Here is a 12022-nt window from a genome sequence, read left to right as displayed (position 1 = left end):
GATTCGACTATTGACTGGACTTTTTTAAAACCCCGAGGATTTTTTCACAACGAAGCATTACATATGTGTGTGTTTGGGGAGGGGGTCATTAAAGAACAGGCGGATTCGGGTGCACAAACTAGAAATTCGAAGAATATTTATGAGAGAGAGAGAGAGAGAGAGAGAGAGAGAGAGAGAGAGAGCATTGTTTATCTGCTTTGAAGTATAGATTCATTTCGGCAAATCAAGTAAACCTAGTTAGAATTCTTATAATCTCCAACTATTGCGCTTATTTTATTTTTATTAAACTGCTTTCTCTTCTACTTCACCATTAAATGTTAAAAAACAAAGAAAGCAGCAAGCGTCAAAGTAAAGTGAAACCAACAATAATGAAGAATGTATAAAAATAACTTGGCTCTCCTGAATCACTGAAACGAATACGTAAATACTTCAAAATAGTTATGTGTTTGTGTGTCTGTCAGCCCGTATCCCTCTTAAAGAAGTCCTACAATGGTTACAAAAATAGGAAATCCATAAGATCGGATTCGTTCTTCGAAAAATCTCAAATAGGTCTGTTGCAATTATTTTCATTTAATTCTGTCAAAAAGATATGTTTGTTACTGAATGACGCCGATGTTGGAACTGGTCTTACTTTCCGGGAGAACTGGTGGTGATGGAACCAAGTCCGGCAGAAAAACAGGTGCATTCAAAACAAATTGGTTGAATAAGCCTGCAGAATGTTGGTTAGAAGAAAGAAATCCGTTTTTGTTCCCCACCCCCCTCAAAGAATTAATACAATATCGAGTTAAACAACGGATACTGGCTTAACCGGTGTTTTTTAAGCTAAAAAAAATGGTAACGCCAATTCTCCTGGCTTTCATTCAATAATGGATTCTGCTTGGAACACACTGTACCCGATTGGTGGTGGTTATGGCGATATCGTTAAATACAAAACGCAATTTATCAATATTCCGTAATAATAAATACCCAACATTTTATCGATATATCGCCTGATAACGGGATCCATACCTAAAATTGTCGGATGCATGTAGTGAAGAAGAAACGCGTAAGAATTTACATTTTCGAGTTTCGGTTGGCACGATGAAATAAAATCATTTTGATTGCTATGCCACCTTGTTGTATACTTAAACTCTAGTCCGAACAGACATCTCCGGTCACAGATTTCTCTTCGAAAGTCTTTCAAATTGATGCTTATGTCAACTTTTCAAACAACGTTAAATTGTTTCAAATGTCAGGTAATTAACAATGCATCTTATTAAATTCTTCATTATTTTCAAATTCAAATTGAATAAAGGCATTGTCTTTCAACCGAAATATGGTAAGCGAAGATAGTATTATCAGAAATGAAAGTAGAAATCTCTAAACAACTTTTAGGGGCACGCGTGTCTGTGGAGTGCTCAGCCGCTTGCAACAGAATTTCACGAGTAGGCTGTAACCGTTGATCGGATCAAGTGGAACCCTCGTCGTCGTAACCAGTGGACGCCACTTCCATATATTTTACATATATAGTGTGTGTCTACTATACACCCCGATGTGAATGATCTGTCCCGTACGCTTGGCAAATTTGTCCTGGTTATGGACCAAGTAAAAAAAGAAGAAAAAGCTAACAGCAAGGAGCACAACTCACAAACAAACAACTAATGCTTATCCCCCAGATTACAGGATTAAAAATGACTTCTCGAGATACAGATTACGATTTAGAATTTACGAAAGTTTATTTTTTTTTATCAAACTCTAAAGTTCGGAATCAAATAGGAGAGAAGAGGATGCGGCAAGACTTCCTCTCGCCCCCCATTAGGGTTAGTGTTGGGGAAAAAAGTCAAAATTGAAGTTGGTGGGAAAGGGAGAAAAAAATTTCACAATGCCGATTTTTGGCAAAAAAAAAATTACAAAAATAAATAAATTAGGGATAAAATGGGGGGAGGGGTCGGAAGTCTTCCCAAGGATGCACGTTGTGGATAGAGAAAATTAAGTTATAAACCTATACAGATACAGTAGAATCTCGATTTTCGACCAATTCTGATCACGAATATATCGTACTGTATCTCCTGTCTTTCTCATATTCATTTAATACAGTAGTACCTCGGTTTACGAACGCCTCTGATCACGATTAAATCGTGCTTTATATATATATATATATATATATATATATATATATATATATATATATACATTCGAGCGAGGTCGTTGCCAATGCTGCTGGACTGACTCTTGTGCAGGTGGCACATAAAAGACACCATTTCGAGCGTGGCCGTTGCCAGTACCGGCAGACTGGTCCTCGTGCCGGTGACACGTAAAAGCACCCACTACACTCTCGGAGTGGTTTGCGTTAGGAAGGGCATCCAGCTGTAGAAACTCTGCCAGATCAGATTGGAGACTGGTGCAGCCATCTGGTTCGCCAGACCTCAGTCAAATCGCCCAACCCATGCTAGCATGGAAAGCGGACGTTAAATGATGATGACGATTTTATATATATATATATATAAAGCACGATTTATTCGCGATCAGAGTTGTTCGAAAACCGAGGTACTACTGTACCTATAATTTTAAAGTTGTTCTGGTTTGAGCGTAAGGCACTATGGTAAGACTGAACACAAACATATATACGATATAATATGGAGTTGCCAGTTAATAAGAACATATTTAGATCACTTAAAAAGAACGAGGTCCTAATGTTAATGTTTTGCTAAATACACTGATTTCGATGTTCAGTAGAAGGTATCAGATAATATATATTTTAGCACGAAACTCTCAGACCTTGAGTCACTCAGTTACTTCTGCTAGATATTAATAATATATATACTCATATTTTGAGTTCCATTTTTCCCGGTTGCGCCAACATACATAGGTGCTTATGTATTTGAGCCCCCTCGTCAAACAAACGGTGTCCATTTCCAATCTTCCATGGGAAACATGCGGGTGTTAGCGACAGAAAGAGCATCTTTGCTCGTAAAATATTAGCCTCGACGAATTCCGTCTGACCCATGCATGCAAGGAAAAGTAGATATTAAAACGATGACGATACACAGTATCCCAAATCCTGCAGTTTAGGTCGCTTCGAATTCGCCACCGTCAATATTTATATTCAAGTTGAAAAAGAACAGTGGTTCTATGAATAAAGAAGCAGCAATTTGTGACAATGAGAAACAAATATCAAGACAATGCAATTTACGGTGGATTCAAGAATAAAGATGAATAGAAGGAGAGGGAGAAGATTTTCAGAACTAGATGCAATTTAAAAGTTTTACAGCAAAAAGGTCCGAGAATATGCCGAGTCAACAGCCATTGAAAATGATGAGCAATTCCCAAAAAAGAACGTTTCCATATTTCTATAAAAAATGTCTAAGTGACGGTTTGCGACGGGAAGGGCATCCAGCCGTAGGAAATCCGCCTCCAGAAAATTCCGTCCGGGAAAAGTGGACGTTAAACCGATGAGGATTATATACAAGTACCGCAGGGGCTTGTGCGTTTACAGTCGGGTAGTTTAGAAACTTATGCATTAGTATGATTTTTTTTTCAGCGATAAAATAGTTATGTTTGAATACCAAAGTAAAAAAAAAAAAACTTGTGTTTTAAGACTGGCATATTTTTATATTCAGGTCCCGAAGGCGCTAATGGGATAACTATTAAAAGGCACCAACAAATACGAATACACAAAATAGTTTGAAATTACCACAAATATGTATAAACATCTGTAATTGTCAATTTATAACCAACTGGAACAGATTTTACATAATCCTAATTTTTAAGTCTGTAGAAACAAAATCTCTTAACAGACACGAATTCACATCAAGAAGGTTGCAAGTCAAATACAAAAACGAAATCACTTTACTACGAACCCTAAAATGTCAATTTTCTCTTAGAACCAGGGGTCAGATACAGCATCAATTAATTGCTAGTTACATAGATTGTAGGTACAAGGATTTTGCATTCCAACTTAATCTAAACTGATATTCTAATATCAGTAATCTTAAAAGGTGAGGAGGGGCCGATTACATAAAGCAAGTGTTCAACAGGTACTTTGCTTTACCGACTCCGAAAGGACGAAACGGCAAAGTAAACTTCGGCGGGATTAGAACTTAGAGCATAAAAACAGCCGGAAGAAACACCGCTAAGCATTTTGTCCGGAGTGCTAACGATCCTACCAGTTTGCTGTCTTTGAACAAAATCTAAACTGCAATGTAAAACAAGGCCGGTCGGTAGAATCATGCAGGCATTTACTTCCGCTGGTTTCTCTCAATCGTTGACAAGGGGAGGTTTTTATATATGTTTCATGTTATTTAATTACATCACAACTATGGAGAGATGTACAAATGCGTGAAAATGCGAAATATTTGTACGGAAAGATATATTAGTGTCTCAATTTGCCGCAACTAACAATATACGGGACATGGTTAATGTGAAATGTGACAATTATTTTGGCGCCGGGCAAAGCGCGCATGTCCGAGGCTGAACATGTGACATCCAGTGTGAAGATACGCGAAAGACTGTTCGATCCTTTTTCTGTGAAGCTCGGAGGATCAAATAATTGCTTGGAACAGATCACACGAATTGTAAACAAATAGTCCCTTATCTCATTGATAAGAGAGACTGACTGTGAAGGGCACGGATTCCTTAAAGAAGAGGTTGACAGTAAAGTTGGAAGAGGGGGAAACAAAAAGCAATCACAATGGAAATGAAATAAAAATCAATGAAACAAGATGAGTTTAGATAAAAACAAAAGAAAAAGGGTTGGCATCTAGTGTGAGAATTGAAACTGAGGAGAGAAAACGTTCTTGTTTTACAAGAAATATTGCTAACAACTTGATGGCTACGCGCCAAAATAGCAAAAGCAAATTTTTTGATAGATATATCAGACCTGTTTTACGGTTAGCTCTGGGAAATATTTTCTTTTGCTAGATTTATCAGCTGCAATGATTAATTCCAACATGAAGAAGGATTAAATTTATAGAGCAGAAGAGTAACAATGATCGCGTGTGACGACGTCCATAACTTGCTTCAAGGACGTGAAAAGAAAGAAAAATCGGTTACCCTGAAGCTTTTAAAGACCGGGATTAAACGATTAGATCAAATCCATTTGTCAATCGGATTCACCGGTTCTCATTCGATCGGTACCGACATGCTTAGGAGTCGTTTAAACTAAATTAGAATACAACGATGTTTATATTGAGTTGCAATTTACTCGTAAATTTTTTGCTCCTAAAGCAACAATCGTACATCAGATAAATGTCGCTGAGAAAACAAACCGATATACAATGGGGATGTATATTGATTTCGGTGAACCTTTCTCGAAAGTACCAGCAAATAAATAACACGAAATTCATTATCTCTACATAATGTTCTATGACGCAGCGAGTTCTTCACTCAAATACAAGACACATTACGAACAGTGGCACACTTTCGCCCAAATTACCTTATCAAAAACACCGAAAAAACAAAACGAAATAAGGAACCGATAGTTCTTCCAATATTTCATAATGCCAACACTATCGGATAACACGAAAGAGAAAAAATAGGGTAAATCAAGAACCAAGCAGCACCAAAACAAAACTGTTTTCTATGTTACATGCATATATACACCCAGGCGTATATATATATATATATGACATACATACAAGCACGTGAAACAGACATGAGTACACGCCTAGATAGATATATACACACAGCACGTATCGCGAAATGTTTCATTGCTAACGCAGCCTTCATCCTTTCGCCATATTCTCAATCGCGCCGGTCTTTTAAATCATTAGAAGAAGAGATTGAAGAACAAGGGGACATGTCTACGAAATGTCTATTTCCTATACATCAAACAAACCCGTCGCTTTCATATTCCACAATCGTCAGCATTAATTTCTTAAAAACTGAATCGAATTAGACTGAAATACATTTGGCCACATTTCCCTCTTTTCCTTCCTCGCGATACGTATATAACGCATAAACAAAGCCTCAGAGGTGCATGGCTTGTTTTATAAATAAGCCAAGTTAGTGTACCATAACAGTATGAAACTGTTAGCTCTTTCAGTTCTGTATTAAATTGATACACAGACATCTCTTTTCGTTATCCGTAACGATAGAATTTCCTTCCTCTCCAAAGCACCCCGAATTTTCAACCTATATATATGTGTGTGGTTGTTGGAAACTATACATTGCTAATACACGAAACTTTCGGCCCTTCACTCATCCACTAACTTTTCCCCCGATTTTATATATATAATTCCAAAATGACGATTATATATGTAAAAAAAGGTGGAGGAAATACGCGGTCATGCAAAAAAAAAAAAAAAAGAGAGAGAGAGAAGAGGAAGAAGCTGACTTTTTGGTGGCGGTAATCAAGTGTGAAGGAAATGCGAAATGAGGAAGGAAGTCCATCTAATCAAACAGAAATCACCTCTTTTACACCGAAGAAGCATATTTAAATAAACACTGCTATTGTGTTACATAACATGGAATTGGGTTTTAATGGTCAGAAAGACTAAAAGGTGGGCAATTGGAGATGAAGTCTTTGGAGGGGTTTAAATATATCATTCTCCAGCATCTTGATGGATACCTAACATACACTCACTCACACAGGTCCTTTCATTAAAGGATTATATTTTAATTGCTTATACGTTTTTACATCCATTATTATTATCGTTAGAAGAAAAGGTGTTATATCTCTTAAAATTTAGACACTAAAAATATTTTTAATATAATTAACTTCCCCACATTTTTCCTATCTAAAGATTATCAGATAATTCATTGCTAAGGTAAAAATGGAAACTTATTATTTTCTAAAATGAATAAATATGCAGTTATAAAAAAAAAGGCCACACTGATATTTTTTTTAACAGAAAAGAGATGGCAAAATAGTATCAACAGAATTATACGGGTTTAAAAATAAAGAAGTGTCACTAAAATGGCAGGCAAGGCCTAGATTGTGAACGAAATTGTAAAAATATGAAGGGTAGATTTGTGGAAGATACACGATGAAAGTCAAGTGAAATGGTGGCAGACGTTTAATTAAACCGGCTAAATGCTAATTATAAATGTATATTCCTGATAATGATCGATATTAAAGTATATAAATGTGAAGTGCGTATGATATTTGTGTGGTTAGAAATGCTGTAATGCCGTGTCTCGTTGCTACCATGTCTTCTAACAGAGAACATGACGGCAAACCATGGTTATGACGACGACGGCGGCCGGCATTGACGCACACAAATCATTCTGATGTCTTCTAGTAAAAAAAAAATAGTTGGCTGTTAGAATAATTGTAGGATGTTTCATATACATTACAAATGACACAGAAAAGTGGTGGAGGATGGTGAAGAAAAAAAAACAATTAAATTGGAAAGAAAACTACAAAAAATGACGGGGGGGGGAGCAACTAAAAATAATGTCAATTTCAATCGGGTATTATTTGTTTTAATTTGATAATTAACAATCGACTATTATGACAAACAGACTGCCAAGTCTTGTAATATATACACTCGTCCATATATATATGTATATATATATATCTATGTATGTATATTATATATATATCTATGTATGTATATTATATATATATCTATGTATGTATATGTATATATATATATATCTATATATATCTATATATATATATCTATATCTATATATATCTATATCTATATATATATATCTATATCTATATATCTATATATATCTATATATATCTATATATATCTATATATATATATATATCTATATCTATATCTATATATATCTATGTATGTATGTATATATATATATATATATATATGTATATACATATATATACATGTGTATACACACAGATATGGTCCAAGACAATAAAGCAACCGGCGGAAATAGGTTTACAGAGATGGTGAGGGGGGGCATCATGTACATTAACCACAAATCTAATTGCTCAGATCTAAACTGTGCCATTGTATTCAATGTGTTAGCATCTTATTTCGACTGTAGAAAAATATATTTCGACAAATATGACGCATTTTGGGAACTAAAAGTGTTTTGGGGGGTTTAACAAAATCAATTAAATATGAAAATAGGAGGGAAGAAGGGGCGAGCTGAGGGTTCGGGTTTCCATTTTTTTTTTTTTCTCACATCACGATTTATCTATGAAGAAAATTTACGTGTTTCTTAATTACAACAAAAGGTTACATAATGTAGATTAATTAGGAAAAAGCAGAGGGAAATAATAGTGGAAAAAGAGGAGAAAATATGATGAATTGTTCGACGAGAACAAACGATCCCCGACATTGCGACAACTCCATTATGTGGTCGGGAGGGGAGGTCAGAGAACAAAAGAAAGCGATGCGTTGCGCAAAATCTTGAACATGGAAATTATTTAAAAAAATTATTTTCAAAAATGTCCAAAATCACCTACCAATTCTATGAATCTAGGGACTTTCTATAGAGTTTTACAGTTTATGGCGAGCAAATCACATAGAAATGTCTGGATTTCAATTCCACGAAATATTGGCCGTCCTGAATTGTCTCCCTTGAAGCGACAAACGTGGTTTACGGACATTGTGATTGGTCGAAAGAGTGCTAGAAAGCGAGGCTCTGATTGGTTCCTGTCATTTCTTCTCTTTTCTAATCATGTCTTTCTCTTTCTCTCTCTCGCTATCTATCTGTCTATTTCCCGGCCTTGCAACCTTTTCTACTATCTATCTATCTCTTTCGTTCTCTCTATATCTATCTATTTATCTGTCTATCTCTCTCTCTCTCTAAGTAAGGGTTTCTGTAAATTAACATATCGTTTCTTTGCCATAAAATTAAACTTGGTTGGAAGGAACTGCATGTCTGTGTCAAATGTCTAAAATATCGGCATTTCTCTAAATTATCTTTGTATTTACGATCGGCTTGTTATAAAAATATATCTCTGTGTTCAACGGAATCAGACATGCTTCTTTTTTCTTTCTATTTTCGTCCTCAATGTCTTCTTCACACGAGAAGCTGAGTGTAACCCAAACACTGACTTCTCTTCTATGATAATTCCGTTCACATCTTGGATGCTTTATAAGGAATATTAAATTGACATCAATACTTGCCTAGTATTTCATTTTATCAATCCGGGAAGAATTATATTTAAAAAATAGACAATTTAAAAAGAAACACCGATTCTTCATGTCATGGCCTTTAAACCCACTAGAAAAATACCAAGACCGACAAACGTCATTAAATTTTTCGAAACAAATAATAAAGCTTCAAAATTGTATATTTAACTGTTTTAGTATACAATATGTTTTTAACTACAATAATGATCCAATATTTTGGTGGTTCCAACAGGAATTCTTGAATGTATATATTTTTATAGTTATCCATTTATGCTTTAAAAAAGTATTAAGTTCACACGGGAGAAACATTATTATTTCTTTCGTTAGAACATTTAATGATATTTGTATTTTATTCTGGTTTATGTTTGTGTTTCCAGTTATTTAGCTTTTTAAACTTAAGCCATTGGACTGCGGCCATGCTGGGGCATTGCCTTTAATTATCCTATCCGTCTCTTTTACCGACTATCAAGCTATCATTCTATAAGTTCCAACAACTCAAATGTGAGAGGGACAGTCATTAATAACCACCTTCACCAAAGCATTGCATCTCTCTCTCTCTCTCTCTCTCTCTTTCCTTAATAATAACGGATGGTTTCTCTAAGCCAAATAAACCAGATCTATTTGGGGGTCTACTCTCCTATTATCACTCACCAGTGCACCCTCACTCTTGAGAAATTTGCTAAAAACAGTGCTGCACTTCCACATCAGCAAAACAATTGACTGTCATCATCATCATCGTTTAACGTCCGCTTTCCATGCTAGCATGGGTTGGACGATTTTGACTGAGGGCTGGCGAACCAGATGGCTGCATCAGGCTTCAATCTTGATCTGGCAGGGTTTCTACAGCTGGATGCCCTTCCTAACATTAACCACTCCGAGAGTGTAGTGGGTGCTTTTACGTACCACTCACAGAGTGGTTGGCACGTAAAAGCACCTGGCATAGAAATCTCCAATCAATTACTATTGGTGCTATCAATCTCTCATCTTTGAGAATGAAGACTCCAGTCAGATTGTACCACCATGGCATGTACTGATAAAGGAATCTAATTCACACTATCAACTCTGATGATCCTAGGGTTTGGCATGGTCTGGTTTCCCTCACTCTTTCTCTGATGAAGTGGAAACCTAGAAAATTTACCTGGCTTTATTTGCATTAAGTTATCCATAGTCTTCACTGAAACACAGACAAGATGACATATTCATAAACCAGTTCTCTACTTTTATTCCTTCTACATGTATGCAGTGATCGTTCTAATCCTGGATATCAGTCAGTTTTCTTCACAGATTTTTTCTTTCAGTTTATACAAATGCAAATGGAGTTCACTGGCACGTGTAAAAAGATTCGAGTGTGGCTGTTGCCAGAACCGCCTGACTGGCCTCTGTGCCGGTGGCACGTAAAAAGCACCCACTACACTCTTGGAGTGGTTGGCGTTACGAATGGCATCCAGCTGTGGAAACTGCCAGATCAAGATTGGAGCCAGGTGCAGACATCTGGTTCGCCAGCCCTCAGTCATTCGTCCAACCCATGCTAGCATGAAAAGCGAACGTTAAACGATGGTGATGATGAGGATAATGATGTCATGCAAGAAACCATGCCAAAGCAGACACTGCAGCACAACATGGATCCCTTGGACTCATCAGATCCTGTTTAACTATCTGACCCATACCATTATGGAACCTAGATGTTAAACGATGATGATATCTCAAAGACCTGCTTGCCATCATTTGCAACAACCCTATCTCCAACATAACCTTTAGTCTTCCTTAATCTTCCTCATCCAAAGCATCATTCAAATGCCACCTGAAAACCTCACACTAAAACTGCACAGACTTCATGAACAAAGGCACGGAAAGCATTCTCAAAATGGAGTCATGCTGATTGTCTTCATCTATCCAATAACACAACCACAACGCACGTCCCAAGGAAACAATATCATCCTTATCTCTTAAACAAGAACAACATACATCTAGAACTCACTTGAATGCTAGATCTCACTCAGTACAGTAATCTCTCATCCTCAAAGTAAGCTGATCTTATGCCACCTCCACTCTCCTTGTCTTGTCATCCATATTGTGCTCTTGCACTTATACTTAACAAAGCAACCCTCTCATACAAGAATCTCCTGGCTAAGCTACCTGCCTATGGACTTCATCCAGCTCTTGTTTCTCAACCTATTATATAAAGAGCAGTGAGAATTCTGAGTGAGATCTGGTTGTTATTTGTTACATGGTTGAGCAACCCTGCAGAGGGCTTCCTTGTGTGTAAGAAGAGAGGCAGCTGCATTGAGATGCATTATGCAAATGGTTGACATCTGCTTGGTGAAAATGTGCTGAGTGTTAACAGTGGAGGGTAATCTGATAACCACATGCCAACAGCAGAAGAAGGTACCCAGATGAAGACTGACAATGGAAGAGTTTGATCCAAGAATGCTAGATTGTTTCCTGTTTTAAACAAGCAAGGAAATATTACATGAAAGACCCCTAGATACCCTTAAAACAGGGATGGATTGATTTTATCAGAGACTCAATCTCAATTAAAATTAACTTGAGGTTAAACAACAACAATATACCAAGACAAGGTCAAGGGTTTCTTTCGGTTATTTTTTCCCCCCTTTTAAGCATACATTAGATGTGTGCAAGTCCCAGTCAAGTATTAAGATTGATCTAATTCACATCCTTTTGTGGCCTTGTGTCTCAGTTAGAAATCTATTAATAATAGCTATTGAAACACCAGTAACAGTAGCTTACTGATATTTTAAACAGTTCTGTGCAACTGGAACTGGAGATAATTTTAGTCATATTTGTTGGCAGTGTGGCAAAATTAATTTCATGTTGAAACTGCAAAAAAAGGGAAGAGCTTGCCAAATTGCCAAAATGGCCCAAAATAATAATAATAATAATATGTAAGCACTGAAATGCTGCTTCTATTGTTTGGATGTTTGCCAAGTGAAAAAATTCCATCTTCTTACAAATGCTTACAGAAT

General features: G+C 36.5%; 1 protein-coding gene across 9 annotated transcripts in view; it reads right to left on the bottom strand.

Moving 5' to 3' along the window:
• The window catches only part of LOC115210281 (zinc finger protein 385B), a 35509-nt gene extending 26992 nt beyond the window's left edge, over nucleotides 1-8517 (bottom strand). For 8 of the 9 annotated variants that reach the window (XM_036502328.1, XM_036502325.1, XM_036502330.1 and 5 more), the window contains exon 1: nucleotides 8366-8516. The gene's annotated coding sequence lies outside the window, so the exon portion shown is untranslated. Of the gene's footprint in view, nucleotides 1-8365 lie in introns of all 9 variants that reach the window. The other variant, XM_036502332.1, reaches the window with a different exon arrangement.
• Between the last annotated feature and the right edge of the window lie 3505 nt (nucleotides 8518-12022).

Source organism: Octopus sinensis, linkage group LG4 (genome assembly GCF_006345805.1).
Source record: "Octopus sinensis linkage group LG4, ASM634580v1, whole genome shotgun sequence".
In the NCBI taxonomy this organism is placed as follows: domain Eukaryota; kingdom Metazoa; phylum Mollusca; class Cephalopoda; order Octopoda; family Octopodidae; genus Octopus; species Octopus sinensis.
This window is presented reverse-complemented; position numbering and strand designations above follow the sequence as displayed.